An 18,095-nucleotide genomic window follows, 5' to 3' on the forward strand; every position below is an offset into this window, starting at 1 on the left:
GGTCATACGTCCTGTCCGTGTAATCTCTTTATCACTTTCCATGCTGATAACTCCTGCTAAACAATGAATGTAATCTAACTGCCTGTGACGTGACAATTAAAAGCTAATTAAAAATCAGGAATCTGCTTTTAGCCCTCTTTCCCCACCCTCGAGTCAGGAGTCTTAAATGAATCACTTTCTAATTCCTGAAATTATTCCAATATCTTTTGTTTCTTGACAGTGAAGTTCTGCACTGAGAAGGAATTAAATACGTCAGATTTCAAATCAGTCAATTGACAAAAGCACAGGCACATTACCAAATGATAATTATAATTAATTTGCCGCCAGTGGTGTGACACCAACATATCATTAATGTAATTAGATGCCATTTTGAAAAAATCAGAAATTTGCATGTATTTAACATTAATCTAACTCTGGTCCTATGATAGCAAGTGCATTGTTAATGTAATAGACACCATCGCTAATGCTGGAATTTGCATTTAATTAGCCAGTTAACAGTTGTAATCAGACACACTTCTGAACTGCAATGCTTTGTTTATTGTTTGTTGTCACCATCTGAATGTGTTAATTAGGTAGGAAGGATGGCAAAACTACACAGGGACAGAGATTCGCAGAAATCAAGAAGTTCTGTGGCTTCTTCTCCGTGAATTCAGCCAACTCAGTAAGTATACAGCAAGGGGGGAGTGGGGGGGGGGGGGGGGGGGGGGTGGGGGGGGGGGGGGGGGGGGGGGGGGGGGGTGGGGAATTCATATCAAGCCCCATCGCATCTTTGAAATGTCCTAAAGACTAGACAGCCAGTTAATTACCTCCGAAGTGAAGTCATAGTTGCTATCATAGATACATGAACGCATAATCCAGGCTGTCACTCCCAGTGCAGTACTGTGGGAGTGTTTTTTTATATTCGCTCATGGGATGTGGGCGTTATTGGCTGGGCCAGCGTTTATTGCCCATCCCTAGTTGCCCTTCTTCAGAGGGCGTTTAAGAGTCAACCACATTACTGTGGGGTCTGGAGTCACATGTAGACCAGACCGGGTAAGGACAGCAGATTTCCTTCCCTAAAGGAAATTAGTGAACCAGATGGGTTTTTACAACAATCAGACTTTTAATTCCAGATTTTTATTGGATTCAAATTTCACCATCTGCTGTGATGGGATTTGAACCCTGGTCCCCAGAGCATTATCCTAGGTCTCTGGAATACTAATCCAAAACAACTATGCCTCCTCAAAAATAAAGAAAGACTTGCATTTAAATTACACCTTTCACAATCACAAGAGTGCCCTGAAGTGCTTTCCAGCCAGTAAAGTAGATTTTGTAGTGTCGTCGCTGCTGTAACATAGGAATCACAGCAACCAATTTGCTCACAGCAAGCTCCCACAAACAACAATGTGATAATGACCAGATAATCTGTGTTTGTGATATTGATTGAGGGATGAATATTGACCAAGACACCAGGGGTTAATCCCCACTCCTCTTCAAAATAGTGCCATGGGATTTTCATGTTCACCTGAGAGAACAGGCAGGGCCAACGTTTAAAATCTAAATGTGCCACATGGGCCCCAGTTATGCTTGTGTCTTTATGGGGCATGTGGAACATTCCTTGTTCCAGTCCTACTCAGGCCCCCTCCCACAACTCTTTCACCAGTACATCGATGACTGTTTCGATGCCGCTTCATGTTCTCGCCTGGACCTGGAAAAATTTTATCAATTTTGCTTCCAATTTCCACATCTCCATCACCTTCACATGGTCCATCTCCAACACATCCCTTCCCTTCCTTGACCTTTCTGTCTCAATCTCTGGTGATAGACTGTCCACCAATATCCATTACAAGCCTACCGACTCCCACAGCTACCTCGACTACAGCTCCTCACACCCTGCTTCCTGTAAGGACTCCATCCCATTCTCTCAGTTCCTTCGCCTCCGTCGCATCTGTTCCGATGATGCCACTTTCCAAAACAGCACTTCTGACATGTCTTCCTTCTTTGTTAACCAAGGTTTCCCACCACTCTGGTTGATAGGCCCCTCAACCGTGTCCGGCCCATCTCCCGCGCATCCACCCTCACACCTTCTTCTCCCTCCCAGAAACATGATAGGTTTCCCCTGGTCCTCACTTCTCACCCCACCAGCCTCTGTATTCAAAGGATCATCCTTCGCTATTTCCATCAACTCCAGCATGATGCCACCACCAAACACATCTTCCCTTCACCTCCCCCATCAGCATTCCGTAGGAACCGTTCCCTCTGGGACACCCTGGTCCATTCCTCCATCACCCCAGCACCTCATCTCCTTCACACTGCATCTTCCCATGCAATCACAGAAGGTGCAACATCTGACCTTTACCTCTTCCCTCCTCACCGTCCAAATCTCCAAACATTCCTTTCAGGTGAAGTGGTGCTTCACTTGCACTTCCTTCAATTTAGTCTACTGCATTCACTGCTCCCAATGCGGTTTCCTCTACAATGGGGAGACCAAACGCAGACTGGGTGACCACTTTGCAGAACACCTTCGGTCTGTCCGCAAGCATGACCCAGACCTCCCTGTCGCTTGCCATTTCAACACAGCACCCTGCTCTCATGCCCACATGTCCGTCCTTGGCCTGCTGCAATGTTCCAGTGAAGTTCAACGCAAACTGGAGGAACAGCACTTCATCTTCTGACTAGGCACTTTACAGCCTTCTGGACTTAACACCCTGAGTTCAACATCTTCAGACCTTAAACTCTCTCCTCTATCTTAATCTCTTTGTTAATCCCCTTTTTCAAAATTATTTTTTATTTTTTATCCACTTATTTTTATTTATTTCCATATTTATTCATTTTTATCCCCTTTTTATCCCCCCATTTTATCCCATTTTCTACCCTTTTCCCCACCACAGTCCCCTCCCCCCACCCCACCCCCAAAGGGCCAACTGTTACTTGTTCATGTTATTCTTTCCACAGCGCTTACCCTTGTTCTGCTATTATCATATTCTGCTTTCTTACCTGAATGCCACTATCAGCACCTTTTTTAGCCCTCACCACTAGCATTAACACCCCGTTTGTCTTGTGTCCATGACATCTTTGTCAATCTCTCCTTAGCCTCCCCCTATCTCTGGCCTTCTATCCAGCTTCACCCCCCCGTAAACAGTATAAATTTCATCACATTTCTACTTCTCTGCAGCTCTGAAGAAGAGTCATACGGACTCGAAATGTTAGCTCTGTTTCTCTCCCCAAAGATGCTGCCAGACCTGCTGAGTTTTTCCAGCATTTTCTGTTTTTGTTTCAGATTTCCAGGATCCGCAATATTTTGCTTCCACCTAAATGTCTATCTTGTTAGGTGGACCTAAAAGATACCAGAACATAATTTCTCCGTAATGGAGGACACACATTTAATTATTCTCTTCTCTCCTCTCCCAAAGACACCAGTTAACTGTTTGGAATGGAGAGCCATAGGCTGCTTCACCTTCCCAAGTGGCCAGCCTTGGCTTTGCACCTGAGACAGTGACCATTAACAGTCTATTCAATGATGGGTGGGCTCATAGCCTGTGTCTAATGCTGCCACTTAAAATTCCCACTTGGAATTTTCAGCTCCAGTAAAGGAATAGCGATTGGGAATAAGGAGGTTAGATTTTGATTCCTGCCCTAAATTAGGGTGCTCTACTTGGCCATGGATGGTGAGAGAGGGATAGGGTCAATCGTGTTCCAGCTTCTCATCACAATCGCAAGCCAAATACCAAACATCAATGTCCACAGGGTGAGAGCAGAGGGGCAAAGCTGGCAGAGAAACAATCGCAAAGCGAAATAAAGAAATAACAGCATATTGCATTTATATAGATACTTTGGCTTAGAAAAGCTTCCCAAGGTGCTTTGCAGCAGTCTAAGAAAAATGGACCTCAAGCCAATGGTGGAGAGATTGTGCGGAGTGAGGTCGTGGCCGGGGTGGGGTGGGGGTGGTGGGGGTGGCGGTGGGTTGGGGGTGGTTCTCAGGTGGGCCTTAAAGGAGGAGGGGGTGGCAGAGGGTTTTAGGGAGGGAATTCCTGAGAATGTGAGCTAGGTGATTGAAGGCACAACCACCAATGATGGGGTTGGGGGAATGTGTGGGGTGAAACAAGAGCCTGAAGAAAAAGCAACCAAGAGATGTTGTTGTTGGGAGAGGGGGAAGAGGAGTGGGGGAGGTCCTGTGCAGTGTTAAAGGAGACTACAGATATAGGGAGGCCATGAGAGGCATTAAGCCTGAGGATGAAAATGTGTTGATTATGTGTGTGAGTTAATGTGAGCTTTCCTAGCCCAGGTCAAAAGTCCAATCGCAGCTGAAATATGCGGAAATATTAACCTTGTTACCATATTACAGTTAACCACTGATAAACCTGTAACTAATTTGCTTTGGTTTAGCATTGACATAAACTCCAAATAAAGAAAGCAAATAATTTGTCAATTTTTGCATTTAATTATTGTAGGAACGAGAACACTCCCCTGTCTATGTCACTTGCCTCACTCTCCCCATTGAAATAGGGCTGGGGTTTTTGATCATGTTGGCCAGAATGATAGGCAAAATCTTCCTCCAGCTTGGTTTTATTTGCAGAGTTAGCAGGTCCAGGTCCACTGTAGTGCAGTCAGTTGTCCATACATAGTACAGTTTCCAGCTTGCACTGCATTCACTGCTTCCCCACCAATCAATTGGGACAGAGTGCAGGTGCAACCATGCTAAGGACTTAAATTAATTTTAGATTTGTGTTTGTATGACAAAGGCCCTTGGACTGATAAGGATAATAAATGGCTTCACCTAACCCATTAGCACTAACACTGAATGCAAATTCCTTCAGATACTTCATCATTATCTTTGCACTCTAATTAAGTTTCATGGCTCTGAATGTTGGTCGCGAGTAACACAGAACAATTTGTTACTTGTTAATTATCCTCCTGGTTTATAATCATTGTTAGCAAGACTACTGTGTGCTGCTGTAAAGGACAACTCATTTTTATAATAAAAATGCAGTCGGAACCATCTCTCTCTCCCAGCCTCCTTGGCGCCTGGAGTTAGGATGAAGCAAGTCTGCCTTTGTTCTCCTTAAAGTTTGTCCTGTTCCAAAGAAAAGACATTGGGCAGCGTGTAGACATGCAGCTGCTTTGTTGCTCAATGTTGCTTGTGACTGACTTCTTCAGATGGCACATCTTTCAAGAGGCAATGTGTCTCTTTTTGGGGACATTTCTAGCCACAATGCCAGAGTTCTGGGCAGCCCAGCACGTTTTCATCAGCACCAGGCTGTCAACGAAATGTTATAAAACAGAGCTTGGCAAAGACCAAGGGAAATCTAGGGTGAAGGTCCAAGACCATTCATATTGCGGATCATTAAAATTAAAGAGATTAGGACAGAGTTATACAATCAAAGATTTTTAAAGAATTCATTCATGGGATGTGGGTAACCCTGGCTAGGCCAGCGTCTATTGCCCACCCCTAATTGCCTTTGAGGAGGTGGCAGTGAGCTGCCTTCTTGAATACAACTGAGTGCTAGACCATTTCAGAGGATATTTATGAGTCCACCACATTGCTGTGGGCAGGAGTCACAGGTAGGCCAGACTGGGTAAGGATGGCAGATTTCTTTCTCTAAAGGAAATTAGTGAACCAGGCAAGTTTTTAGAATAATCCAATAATTTCATGGTCATCATTACCAGTAATTAAATACATCTGGAATAAAAAGTAATCGAATTTAAACTCTCCAGCTACCGTGGCAGGATTTGAACTCATCATCTACTAGATCATTAGCCCAGTCCATTGGGTTACTAGTCCAGTAACATAACCAGTATCCTACCATTCCCAATCTAGCACATTAACCAGGAACTAAATTAGACCAGCCACCTCAGCAACACTGACTACAAGAGCAGGACACTCAACACCATCAAGGACAGAGAAGTTCAGATCATGAATGCACTGAAACTGGATTAAAAATCTTGTCTTTTCACAACTGATGCGCTGTGCCTTGAGTGTATACCATCGACAGAACGCATTTAGCAACTTGCTAAGGCAACTTCCACCACTCTAGAAGGAAAAGGGCAGCAGGGTCAAGGTGACAACGCCACCTCCAAGTCACACACCATCCCGATTCGTCGCTGTTCCTTCACTGGGTCAAAACCCCATAAGCCCCTCCCTCCCTGCATTGGGGGAGTACCATCACCACACAGACTGCAGCGGCTCAAGGAGAAGATCCCCCACCATCTTCTCTGGGGAACTAGGCATCTGTAGACAGTAAACGTGGCCTTTCCGGCAATGCCCACACCCTGAGAACATTAAAAAAAAGAGGCCATTCAGTCCATCATGTCCATGCTGGTTCACTGAATGGTCCATCCATGTAGCCCTTCTGTCCCTTCCCCTTAACCTTTACATTTTTTTCAAATGTATCCACTCCCCCCTTAAAATTTGTTATGGATTCTGCTCCCATGCTTGTTTCTGCTGTCTAACAACTCTCTGGTTTAAAATTTCTTCTAACCTGCCGCTTCGTTTTTTTTGGTAGTTATCTTCAATCGCTCTCCGTTGCAGATGCACTGACCAGTAGAAATGATTGGCCAGGATTTTTTGGATGGTGGGGGTTTCCCTTCCTGCCATCCAATGAGTCAGTGGAGAATGCATTGCCACCAAAACTGACTGCCCCACAACCATTTAACACCCGAAGGAGTGTGGGTTGACTGGAGGCAGGACTTCTGCCCCTCACTCTGGAGGATGCAGCTCCCAGAGTCTAAGAGCTGTGAAGAAAGGTCATATGGACTCAAAACATTAACCCTGCTTCCCACTCCACAGATGCTGCCAGACCTGCTGAGTTTTTACTGCCTTTTCTCTTTTTATTTCAGATTTCCAGCATCTCTGATATTTTGCTTTGATTTATCCCAGAGTCTACGCCCCGGGAGTCCGGAACCAGGTAAGTGTGACGGTCTTGGGAGTGGTGGGGGGTGCGGGGAAGGGTGGTGAATCCCAGGGGTCAGGCAGGGAGGGGATGAGGTTGTTTGTGGAGAGGTCCGGGGTGGGGGGCAGGAGGGAGCACCCATCGGGGCCATACCATTTGGGGATCATGGTAGGGGGGCACCCAATGTTGAAAGGAGGCCATTGATGGAGGTGCCATGCCTGCTTCCCACTCAAGACCTGACCAGGGTCACTTTTAGGACCTTCCCCCACCATTGCACTCCTCCCGCTGGCCTGAAAACTGAGGCTGGGCGCAAAATGCCCCTTAAGTGGTCATTAATTGGCCACAAAGGCCTCAATTAGGGCAAAGGCAGATGGGCCTTGCCCATCCCACTGTAAAGTTGCGGAGAGCTCTGGGTAGGTGGGAGACCGGTGGGAAGGCTATCCGAGGAATTTTGCGGTCAGCCCCACCTACAAGCCCACCATGAGGGGAACGTAAAATTCTGCCCTTGTCTCCGAATACCTTATCCAAACCTTTCAAAATTTGGACCATCTCTATCAGACCTCAACCTAATTTTACCTCCCAAGCCAAATAAAGTTTGCCAGACACATTTTCTTAAAGATAATCCAGCATATAGAAAAGAAAATTTTGTCCCCAGTTGTCTCACTTCTGGGCAGGGAAAGGATCCAGGAGGGAAGTGTATTTGTACTAAACAGTAGTTTAACAATAAAACAGTTGCAATTCACGATGTCTTCTGCAGCCTGATTTGGTAAATGGGCATCCGCCTATTAAACAGGCCTATTAAGGATTGGGGAACCAATGCTGGTAGATGGAGTTTAGGCACAAACCAGCCAAAATGAAACTGAATGATGGAACAGGTTCAAGTGGATGAATGATCTAGTCCTGTTTCTGATACTCTTAATTGTGATCAAATGGAATGACAAATAGAGAAGTAGAGACAGAGAGAGAGAGGCAGAAATAGAGACAAGGAGAGACACAGAAAGTAGGAAGTGCTGTAGTTGGAGCCACAGCCATCTGGAACTCCACAAAGTGTAAGGAATACAGACAGAGAGGGAGGCAGAAACCGAAAGAGCAAGTTGGAGAGAACAGGGAGAAGGGTTTCTGTAGATACAGGATTCACTGCTGACTGCAGAAGTTCAACCTTACTTGTTCATCACATAAAACATTCTGGAGGCATTATTCCTGGTGGCTCATTTAAAAACTGCTAAATCTCATGACAAGTGTGTGTATTAATAAACGTGTTAATAGACAGGATATGCCTACAGCGTGCTTTTCTTCAATATTGATGAACCATCAACACATGGATTGGCAGTGATTCATAAGCTTTGAAAAGAAAAGGACGCAGCCAATTTTAGGTTGGTAAAGTTTTTCCACCTGCCAGCATGTTTGTAGTTTCGCTTTTCCTAAGCAGGAGATGTGGAGGTATTCGGGTACTTAATGGGATGAGGAAGGTAAGACTGAAACAAAATTATCAACATGTTGCGACAGGCTCGGAACGTAATTTTGTTCTTACTCGTTTACGGGATGTGGGCATCCCTGACTAGACCAGTATCTATTGCCCATCCCTAGTTGCCCCTTGAGAAGGTGGTGAGCTGCCTTCTTGAACCGCTGCAGTCCCTGTAGTGTAGGTACACCCACAGTGCTGTTAGGGAGGGAGTTCCAGGATTTTGACCCAGCGACAGTGAAGGAACGGTGATATATTTCCAAGTCAGGTTGGCGAGTGGCTTGGAGGGGAACCTCCAGATTTTAACATAGATGCCAAGAGGCACTTTCTAACACAGAAGCTGACTTACAGATGGAATTGAGTCCCAGGTCAGATTTGGTACTCTTAAGAAACAGCTGCTGCAGGCTTGGTATTCTCAAAGGTTTGGGGCAAATAGGCAGTAGGGTCTTCATATGAATTTATTTTTTGAATACAGTCAAGTTATGGAAATGTAATGGGTTCATTCCCTGCCCTTGGGAAATGGCTGAAGTATTCCAAATTTTATACAGCAGTGTATTTCAAACCAAAATTAATCCAGTTAACCGGGCTCTGACTTTAACTCAGCATGAGTGACAGAGCGGGATAGGCCAACTGTCAAGCTAACACAGCCATGTTGTCTTGAAGCCCAAGAACAGGGAATGTAACAAGTCAATGTAATTGTGATCTGCCCCATGTCCTTCCTCAAGATAATTAAAATCTTGTTTATGCTGTGAAGCTAAGTCCTACCTATCTCTCACCAAGCTGGGACCATCCATTTATTGAACTTTTGACATGACCAATCAGCCACTTCTACCATTGGCATTATCCCCATATCTAATGGAGTGGAGCACTGGATAAGGAATTGCTAAGATTGCTATATTACACTCCCAAAAAGCATTTTAAGCCTTAGCGGGCAAGTCATAGAGTCACAGAGGTCTACAGCACAGAAAATGGCCCTTCAACCCATCAAGTCTGTGCCAGTCAAATAAATACCTAACTATCCTAATCCCATTTTCCAGCACTAGGCCCATAGCCTAAATTGGTCAGACATGACCTCCCCTTAACAAAACCACGCTGACTGTCCTTGATTAATCCCTGCCTCTCCAAGTGTGGATTAATTCTGTCCCTCAGAATTGCTTCCAATAGTTTCCCCACCACTGAGGTTAAACTGATTGGCCTATAGTTCCCTAGTTCCCTTCCTCCCTTCTTGAATAACAGTACCACACTGGCTGTCCTCCAGTCTTCTGGCACCTCTCCTGTGGCCAGAGACGTATTGAAAATTATTGCCAGCACCCCTGCTATCTCATCCCTTGCCTCACTCAACAACTTGGGATACATTTCATCCAGGCCTGGAGATTTATTTGCTTTTAAGCCTGCCAGACCACTTAGAACCTCCTCCCTTTCTATGTTAATTTCTTTAATTATATCACATTCCTTCTGCCTGATTTCCATACCTACGTCGTCCCTCTCACTTGTGAACACCGACATAAAGTATTCATTTAGAACCCTAACTATGTTTTCTGGCTCCACAAATTACCACTATGGTCCTTAATGGGCCCTATTCTTTCCCTAGTTATCCTTTTACTCTTAATGTACTTGTAAACCATGCTTACCTTCATGTCATACCTTACACCAGTTGTTGAAGGTAAGCATGCAGGTGCAGCAGGCGGTAAAGAAGGCAAATGGTATTTTGGCCTTCATAGAAAGAGGATTCGAGTACAGGAGCAGAGATATCTTGCTGCAATTGTACAGGGCCTTGGTGAGACCACACCTGGAATATTGTGTGCAGTTTTGGTCTCCTTATCTGAGGAAGAATGTTCTTGCTATAGGGGGAGTGCAGCGAAGGTTTACCAGATTGATTCCTGGGATGGCGGGACTGACATATGAGGAGAGATTGAGTCGGTTAGGATTATGTTCACTGGAGTTCAGAAGAATGAGGGGGGATCTCATAGAAACCTATAAAATTCTAACAAGAATAGACAGGGTAGATGCAGGAAGGATGTTCCCGATGGTGGGGGAGTTGAGAACCAGGGGTTACAGTCTGAGGACATGAGGTAGACCATTTAGGACTGAGATGAGGAGAAATTTCTTCAGCCAGAGAGTGGTGAGCCTGTGGAATTCGTTACCACAGAAAGTAGTCGAGGCCAAAACATTGTATGTTTTCAAGAAGGAGATAGATAAAGCTCTTGGGGCGAAAGGGATCAAAGGATATGGGGAGAAAGCGGGAGCAGGCTATTGAGTTGGATAATCAGCCATGATCATGATGAATGCCGGAGCAGGCTCGAAGGGCCAAATGGCCTACTCCTGCTCCTAGTTTCTATATTTCTTTGTTAAGCCTGTCTTTCTTATTGTGAAGACTCAAATCCGTAAATGTCTGTGCTACCGATTCAGGCAATGCTGACACAAATGTGAGGTTTCTAATGCAGAATTACATGCTCATACATAACAATAGTCACTGCACTTCAATGTAATTCACTGTGTGAAATGCTTTAAGACATTTTGATGTGCTAAGGTGCCCTATAAATGCAAGTACCGTAGTTAATTTAGTCATTACTCTTTATAACTGTTTGATACTTAGAATGGCATTGATACTGTGCTTCATACTTTAATTATGAAGGTTCATTAAGAACATCAATCATCACAATTCAGAGCTGCACATTTCCACTTATTGACAAATCTGTGAGAAATTGTCTCCATTAAGCTTTTCAGCAATTAGGAAATAGACTTCCTATAATTTCAGGAATTGTAATAGCTTTCCCTTTGGGAATATTTACCTAGAACACACACAGAACTGCCAACAAAGTCTAATAAACAGTGTTGATTCTGAAACAAAATCCCAGTAAAGCCTAAAAAGATATGTTGCATGGCCCAAATGAAATTAAATATTACAGCATTATAATTGATTTTAGCTGTGAGATTAAATTTCTTTCTGCATCACCAAGTAAGATTTAGATTTATCTAATTGCTTCTGGTTTACAGCAGGGCTTGATTCATTATACCACTGCACATGCCTGGGTACTTGATGCATCATAAAGCCTCCTCAGATAGAGTAATTAAAATTAAGAAATACTAAATCTTGGAACAAATCTAATGCATGGATTAAAAGGACAAAAAAATTGCTTGTTTGATTAACAATACATTGAACAAAAGAAAAAGGGGAAGGAGATTAAAAATGATTTGACTGCCCTTTTCTACATTGCACTAAAGGGTCTCGTTTGATGTCCTCAGAGGTCATTCCCTCCAGAGACAGCAATCCTTTACCATGGTAGAAATATTGAGAGAATCAGAATGGACCACTTCCTGTGGACATGGCATCAATGTAATTCCTGTCCTAAACCTCTCTGCATCTCTATCTTTCTTCCTGTAAGACATCCCTTTAAGCCTGCCTCTTTGACAAAGCTTTTGACCTAACATCTCCTTATGTCACTCAGTGTCACATTCAGTCTGCTTATGCTCCTGTGAAGCACTCTGGGGGGATTTAAAAGTACTTTATAAATGCGAAATATATCTCCTTTTTTCCTTTCTCAATCTATTCTCTTTCCCACTCACTCCTCTTCTTTCTCACTAAGTTTTTTAAGATCTTTCTATTTCCCTCCATCTATTTTCTGAGTCTCTCTCTCTCATTGGGTGGAATTTTATGGCCCCATCATGGCGGGGTCACGGCTGGGGCTGAAAATGTGGCGAGCCGTCCAAAAGTCTATTTTCTTTGGCGGGACCATAAGATCCTGCTGGCATAAAATTCCGCCCATTGTTTCTTCGAGTGAGGCGACACCCATTTTTCTACAAATGGAGATTCAAGATGCTCCAAGCTGTGGATTTCTTTTCACCTCCGTGTCTTACTGTGTGATTGACCATTTTGGCTGATAGAATTTCACTTTGGGAGGTGTCACACTGGCTTTCTGACAAACACCCTGAGCGATATTGAGCTCCATTGAGACTGAGGCTGGGACTTGGAATGGGTGACCCTTGAGATACTTCCCAGTTTTACATTGTCAATGTGATTTTCTCTCCCTTCTTACTCAACACTTGATGCTCTTGCATCTTTAGGCTATTTCCTGAATGGGTCCTTGAATGGTTCCATAGTGTCGCATTCATCACAAGAATCCTAAAGAATCTTGTTCCCTTTCAATGGAGCAGTCACCCCTGATCTCATTTGTGCTTCAGAACTCCATGTGAAGCACTTTGGGGGGATTTAAAAGTGCTTTATAAATGAAAATTGGTGTTGTTGCGAAATATATCTCCTTCTGTTGTTCTTTCTCATTCTATTCTCTTTCCCAGTCCAACACTAATGTTGCAAAAATTTGGCTTGAGCACTTTGCATTGAGCCTTTGGTGTTGCAACACAATAGATATTGAGTCTTCAGAGTGGGAGATTGTCCTTAAAAGCTGCACTGTAAAAACATTTGAGAATGATGTAACATTTGCAGCATAATGAATATAGATCTGTGGGAAAGCTTAAATTGGGAGAATTACTCTGAGGGTGAGAAAACACACACCTCTTACACACAAACATATTGATCACAGGCAATAAAAAGGAACACATAAATTTTGCTCATGACAATTGCAAATTAAAATGACGGGATTTACTTTCGATGGTTCATTTGGGGAAGAGAGAGGGAATAGAACTAAACCATGCACATCAGGAAGTACCAAGTTTGATTTCCAGTTTGTGCTGGGTTAGCTGGACGAGTAATGCTACAATGTGTCTCTCAGCTGAGATAGGAAAAGGCCATTCCTAATCACCTCCCAATGATGTCCGCTCAAAAGTGCCATTGTGTAGATGTTTAGGTGAGGAAGGGGTTGGGCTCAGCCTGTGATGACCCCACTACACCCAAATTGCTTGGCAACATTGACTGCCAGGGTCATGTGTGAAGATTGTCTCTGAATGAAAGTGGGCAACAGACATTGGCACTGTATCCTACCAGAGCCAGTGCCTATAGGAGAAGAGGCAGAGATCAAATTAGCAACAAAAATAAACCAATGATTGTTACACTACCCGATGGGCAGAAACACCATCTGAAATCCATGTTTGTGGAGTATATTTCAGCATGTTAGTCTGTGACAGTACTGGTATTGATCTGATGGCAATCAATTGATATTTTTCTTGATGCTGCTGCCTGAAATCCTGTTATTATGTGGCCAAGATATACGATGACACAGGACATTGTTATTCAACCAATGATTGTGGTTAAAACACATGCAATCAATTATAATAGAATTTAATCTCTTAAAATGTATTTCCTAATGATTGGAGTTTAATGACTGTCTCCCTCTGTGCTTTGCAACAACAATTGCCTCTGTCATTTCTTATCCTACTTTTATATCAGGGAATTTGGAATTATGAGTAATCTCATACTGCACTGATGACAGTGCAGTTATATATTTTACAACCCCAGCGTTTGGAGAGAGGTTAGAATGTGGAAGCTGTTATCATGTGGCATGGTTGAGGTGAATAGTATAGATGCATTCAATAGGAGCTGGATTAATGCATGAGGGAGAAAGGAAGGATATGCTGAGCAAGCGAGATGAAGTGGGGTGGGAGGAGAATAAGCCTCAATATAGACCAGTTAGGCCAAATGGCCTGTTTCTGTGCTGTAAATACTTATTAATATCATCTCCAAGTTGCTGGCAAATGCAGCATTTAATGCCCACCCCTTCGTTGCTCTGAGAAGGTGGTGGTGAGCCACCTTCCTGAACCCACTGCAGTCCATGCAGTGAAGTTTCTCTCACAGTGCTATTAGGGAGGAAGTTCCAGGAGATTTCGATCCAGCGACAGTGAAGGAATGGCGGTATACTTCCAAGTCAGGATGGTGCGTGATTTGGAGGGGAACTTGAAGGTGGTGTTCCCAGGCATCTGCTGCCCTTGTCTTTCTAGGTGGTGAAGGTCACAGGTTTGGGGGGTGCTATTGAAGAAGCCTTGTTAAGATGCATCAGTGCATCTTATGGATGGGACACTGCAGTAAATGTGCATAGGTAGCCAAGTGAGTGGATGTTTAAACTGGTGAAGCTCAGCAAATTTTGTTATATGGACCAACTTGGCTTAAAATGTTCTACACAAGGTGCCACTGACAGCAATGAGACAAACAACTAATTAATCTGTTTTAGATTTTCTTGTTGAGAGATGAATGTTAACCAAAACATGATGAAAACTCCCTATTGTTCTTTAAATACTCGATGGGATCTTTAACATCCCCTGAAAGCAGTGGGTCAGGCAGATGAAGGTTGAGTTAATTGGCATATCATCTAAGGTCTAACAGTCAATGACCTGATAATCTTTTAAATGAAACCAATTAAACTAAATCAACAAAATTGGGATAAATCAGGCACAGCCCCTAATTCAGGTGCCAATGACCTGATGCTGCATTACTAATAATGTTGAGATTATTATAGAATCATGCAGCACAGAGGAGGCCATTCAGTCCATCATGCCTGTGCTAGTTCTTTGAAAGAGCTGTCCAGTTAGCCCAGCTCCTACATCTCTGCAAATTTCTTAATTTCAAGTATTTAACCAATCCCTTTTTGGAAGTAATGACTGTTCTGCTTCCACTGCCCTTTCAGACAGCAACAATTCCAGATCACAACAACTCACTATGTAAAAAGTTCCCTTCGATTTTTTTACCCTCTGGTTCATGACCCTCCCTCCAATGGAAACAGTTCCTCCTTATTTACTCTACCTAAACCTGATAATTTTGAACACCTCTATCAAAACTAACATATAAACTAAGACATGTGGTATGGTGGCGAGTGTCTTGACAAGAATAAAACCAAAGAGAATCATGGAAAGCCTAGTCAGGCCCAATATTGCCAAGAATTGGAGGATTGTACATGCATTACCCAATGCATTATTCTACTGTTAAGGAAGAGTTGTGTGCAAATGCTTTTAAGACTCTTAGGTTTAATTTTTGTGAATTCCAGAGGTCAATCAAGGATATTTTCTATCCCCTTCTGTTGAGGTGGCTGGTTGAAAGTCCGCAGTACAAGGAGTTAAATGCTGCGTTAGTTGAATAGTACAGAGTCAAGATAGGATAAGTCAGGAAGTGGTGATTGGGTGAAGCTGAGTTTGGATTTAAGTGCCTGTAGATTGTGGGAGGAAAGTAGGACAGAGCGAAGTGATGAGCTCCACAACTGAGAAGACCTGACAAAGAATAGTTTTGTGTCTGCCACAGCTCAGTAGATTAGAGATCTTACGTCTGAGTGAGAAGATCATGGGCTCAAGACCCACCTCAGAAACTGGAACCCAAAATTTAATCCAGGCTGCTACTCATTTCAGTACTGGGGGGATGCTACACTGTCATAATTACTCTCTTACAAATGAGGCATTAAATGGAGGCCTTGTCTTCTCTTTCCAGTGGACGTGCAAGATCCCACAACACCATTTGGAAGAAGAGCAGAGGAGTTCTCCTTTATGTCCTGAGTCTAGGGAGGAAGAGGAGTATGCAGGGTGGAACATATTGCAGTTTGTGACTTCAGTCAAGTTTTACAAAGTCTTTAACGCGGAACTGCTTTCTGATGCATTGATCCATGTTTATACCTCCTGCTGATGGAATGGCCAAGGTGGCAATAAACAATTGGCATGGCTGACGAAATGGAGCTACATGGAGGACAGAAAATGCTGGAAAACGTGTAGCAGGTCAGGCAGCATCTGTGGAGAGAGAAACAGAGTTAACGTGTAGGGCAATGACCTCTCGTCAGTCCTGATGAAAGGTCATTGACCTGAAACGTTAACTCTGTTTCTCTCTCTCCACAGATACTGCCTGACCTGATGCTGCGCGTTTCCAGCATTTTCTGCTTTCATTTCTGATTTTCCAGTATTTGCAGCACTTTGCTTTTGTAAGTAAAGGACGTGGCCTGACAGACGGCACAGTCATGAACCGTGTTCCCGGTTTGTCTTTTCTTTAAAAAATATGCATTTTAACGAATCTGTCAAAGTTATCGCGGGTTTCTGGGTTTACATGTGAGGGTATTGAGTGAGGGTGTGACAAAGCCAAGCTGTGATGCCCCACCAATGGTTAAACAACTTGCCCATCCTTGAAGAATAGTCACTTGACAGGAGTGGTGAGGCGGAGGGAGACATACATGAATCATGTTTCATCTACAGCTAAGCCCTCACACATCTCCGATACTCTGGAATGGCATTACATGTTCAGCTTGCATTGCTTAAACCCACTCAGCTGTAACAGTTCATTAAGAATCTCTGATAGAATTACCTCCTTCAAGTAATCACTAGCTGCAGTCTGGGCAACAGTAATGGAATCAGTTCTGCATTAACTGCAATCTTAATGGCTTCACATTGTTCAGACCAATGTACAGAAACATTTATAAGCTAAACTGTTTCAAGTCTTAAAATTAGTTAGTCTTTTATATACAAATATAGATGGATACTTTACATTGATAAGTAAATAAAGAATCATAGAATGGTTACAGCACAGCGGGAGGCCATTCAGTCCATCTTTTCTGTGCCGGCTCTCTGCAAGAAAGGACCCAAGTCTGAAGCGAAGCTTAACGTTTGGACGCAGAGGAGAGAATGTGATGAAACATGGCTGAACTGACAGTGGGGCAAAGTGGGATTAGGCAGACTTTCAATCGGTAGCAGGAATCCCAGTCCTCATTGCTGTCTTGGTTTTTTGGGCTATAAGAGTGATGCTTTCTTTCAATAACGTGATTTATTTCTGCTGGGTTGTAACTGGTTTGCTTTCTATCTTGTAAGTGCTGCCTTTGCTTCATCTTCAACATGGATCATTCCTCTAATGAGCAATAAATTTAGTCTATGCTTCATGTCCAGAAGACAAAACAAACTGTGTCTGTGTCCCTAATTTGTGGGGAAATCCTACACAGGTTAACAATGAATAGTTAAAAATATTCCCAAAAACAAAATACTTTCTAATTATATATTGGCTCCATATAGTCACACTGTAAATCACAGCCAGGTTGGACACAATTGAGTAATTCCTTCACTAATCATGCCTAAAATATGAACTGATGTAAATCACTGGAATTAATTTTACACACAACATATTATATAACCATCCACCACTGACTGCATTTCTCTGGAGAAATAATCCTGCTTTTATCAGGAGACTTTGCTGTAGTTTCAGCCATGAGTTTGGAGCTTCCGTCTGATGTAAAATACAAGCTACCACCCCCCCCCCACGCCCCCGCGCCCACCCACCCCCACCCCCACCACCCCCCACCCCACACCCCCACCACCCCCCCCACCACCCCCCCCCACCCACCCCCCCCCCCCCCCCCCCCCCCCCCCCCCCCCCCCCCCCCCCCCCCCCCCCCCCCCCCCCCCCCCCCCCCCCCCCCCCCCCCCCCCCCCCCCCCCCCCCCCCCCCCCCCCCCCCCCCCCCCCCCCCCCCCCCCCCCCCCCCCCCCCCCCCCCCCCCCCCCCCCCCCCCCCCCCCCCCCCCCCCCCCCCCCCCCCCCCCCCCCCCCCCCCCCCCCCCCCCCCCCCCCCCCCCACCCCCCCCCCCCCCCCCCCCCCCCCCCCCCCCCCCCCCCCCCCCCCCCCCCCCCCCCCCCCCCCCCCCCCCCCCCCCCCCCCCCCCCCCCCCCCCCCCCCCCCCCCCCCCCCCCCCCCCCCCCCCCCCCCCCCCCCCCCCCCCCCCCCCCCCCCCCCCCCCCCCCCCCCCCCCCCCCCCCCCCCCCCCCCCCCCCCCCCCCCCCCCCCCCCCCCCCCCCCCCCCCCCCCCCCCCCCCCCCCCCCCCCCCCCCCCCCCCCCCCCCCCCCCCCCCCCCCCCCCC

The 18,095-nt window shown here is 45.1% G+C and overlaps 1 long non-coding RNA gene across 1 annotated transcript; it reads left to right on the top strand.

The window, feature by feature from the left end:
• Positions 1-554: 554 nt before the first annotated feature.
• On the top strand, positions 555-15,819 carry LOC121269841. The gene is made up of 3 exons (XR_005941433.1): positions 555-661; positions 6,817-6,884; positions 15,698-15,819. It is a non-coding gene; the product is annotated as an uncharacterized LOC121269841 (long non-coding RNA).
• Positions 15,820-18,095: the final 2,276 nt, after the last annotated feature.

This window comes from Carcharodon carcharias, chromosome 26 (genome assembly GCF_017639515.1).
Source record: "Carcharodon carcharias isolate sCarCar2 chromosome 26, sCarCar2.pri, whole genome shotgun sequence".
Taxonomy (NCBI): Eukaryota; Metazoa; Chordata; class Chondrichthyes; order Lamniformes; family Lamnidae; genus Carcharodon; species Carcharodon carcharias.